Source organism: Heptranchias perlo, chromosome 3 (genome assembly GCF_035084215.1).
Source record: "Heptranchias perlo isolate sHepPer1 chromosome 3, sHepPer1.hap1, whole genome shotgun sequence".
Taxonomy (NCBI): domain Eukaryota; kingdom Metazoa; phylum Chordata; class Chondrichthyes; order Hexanchiformes; family Hexanchidae; genus Heptranchias; species Heptranchias perlo.
Genome location: NC_090327.1, coordinates 35653008 through 35654891, shown reverse-complemented (window position 1 = coordinate 35654891; position 1884 = coordinate 35653008). Strand labels below are relative to the sequence as shown.

General features: G+C 47.6%; 1 non-coding gene across 1 annotated transcript; it reads right to left on the bottom strand.

Annotated features, from left to right (window-relative positions):
• Positions 1-670: 670 nt before the first annotated feature.
• LOC137320332 (U1 spliceosomal RNA) lies at positions 671-835 on the bottom strand. Its single transcript, XR_010962489.1, has one exon. It is a non-coding gene; the product is annotated as a U1 spliceosomal RNA (small nuclear RNA).
• Between the last annotated feature and the right edge of the window lie 1049 nt (positions 836-1884).

Here is a 1884-nt window from a genome sequence, read left to right as displayed (position 1 = left end):
TGAGCTGAGATGGAGATTGAAATCACCAAGGGTGCGGACTTGGGGAGGTGCTAACGAACAAGATTTTAAACGAGAGGTGAGGGGATGGAACAGGATGAGGTGCTTGAAGGAGGAGATGATGCTGGAGGAATAGGGAGTGGGGAGAGAGAGGAAGGTATGATTTGGTGATTAGGCCACGCCGCCACCGCAGTAGAAATGGTGTTTTTTTTATATTTCAAAAATATACTTTATTCATAAAATTTGTTAAGGTAAACAATGCAATGCAACTATCACAATACAATTACAGGTCATACATGATAAATACAGTTCATGACACTCCAGGGTGCCTCATTGCACTTGCAATCAGTACAGATTACAGTTACATTACATCAATTACATATTCATTACGAGGAGTTTTTTTTGGTTACCAGTCCCTCAGCGTACAATGGTGAGAGCGTCCTTTCCCCATCGAGCTTTTGCGGCGGCTGCATCTCAGCACCCAGTCCTGGAAATGCTTTAATATCTAAGGGTTACTAGGTATTTTACAGAAAAACGACGAACACCACTATTAATCGGCCAGCAAGTCCTTCGCGCTGATCGCTCGGATAGACAGTGATTCGAGCTTGGAAGTTACTCCATTAAAAACTCACCGCTCTGAGAGCACATGTTATTTCTGTTTTTAATCATAAACCAGGGGAGAGTGCGAACGCAGTCCCCCACTACCACAAATTTTGCAGTCGAGTATCCCGCGTTTGGGAACATCGCAGGCGTCAACACACCCGAAGTGCAATGGGCTAGCCTCGTCCTGGGAGATCAGCCTTTTTTTTTCAAAAAATATACTTTATTCATAAAATTTGTAGCAAAAACATACAATACAGTTGTCATATCACATTCCAATCGTACACAATACAGATTATACAATTTGCAGGTTAAAGCAAGTACAGTTCAAGGAACACATTGTGTATAATTACAGTTCATGTCACTCTGGGGTGTCTCATTGCATTATACTCAATACAGATTATTGATTACAGCTTCATTACAGGTACATTACAGATTCATTACAGGTACATTACAGCAATTTGAATTTTACATTCTGCCCGGGGGGGGTTTTCCCTGATTGCAGCCCCTCGGTATACAATGGCGGGAAGGCTCTAAATGGTTGCCTTTCCCCACAGAGCCTTTGCGGCGGCCGCACCTAGCTTCAGTGCATCCCTGAGCACATAGTCCTGGACCTTGGAATGTGCCAGTCTGCAACGCTCGGTCGAGGACAGCTCCGTGCACTGGAAGACCAGCAAGTTTCGGGCAGACCAAAAGGCATCTTTCACCGAGTTAATGGTCTTCCAGCAGCAGTTGATGTCTGTCTCGGTGTGCGTCCCTGGGAACAGCCCGTAGAACACAGAATCCTGTGTTACGGAACTGCTCGGGACGAACCTGGACAGATACCACTGCATCTCTCTCCAGACCTTCTTTGCAAAGGCGCATTCCAGAAGGAGATGGGTGACGGTTTCGTCTGCACCGCAGCCTCCTCGGGGACAGCGCGCGGTGGCGCTGAGAGTCCGGGAGTGCATGAAGGATCTGATGGGAAGGGCCCTTCTCACCACCAGCCAAGCTATGTCTTGGTGCTTGTTTGAAAGTTCTGGTGATGAGGCGTTCTGCCAAATGGCATTGACAGTCTGCTCAGGGAACCAACTGACAGGATCCATCGTCTCCTTTTCCCGCAGGGTCTCGAGGATGTTACGTGCGGATCACTTACTGATCGCCTTGTGGTCGAAATTGTTTTTTTGCATTAACTTTTCGACGAGGGACAGGTGGGGCGGAACGGTCCAACTGGACGGAGTGTTCCGTGGCAGCGTGGCTAGGCCCATCCTTTGCAACACCAGGGATAGGTAGAACCTCAGCACGTAG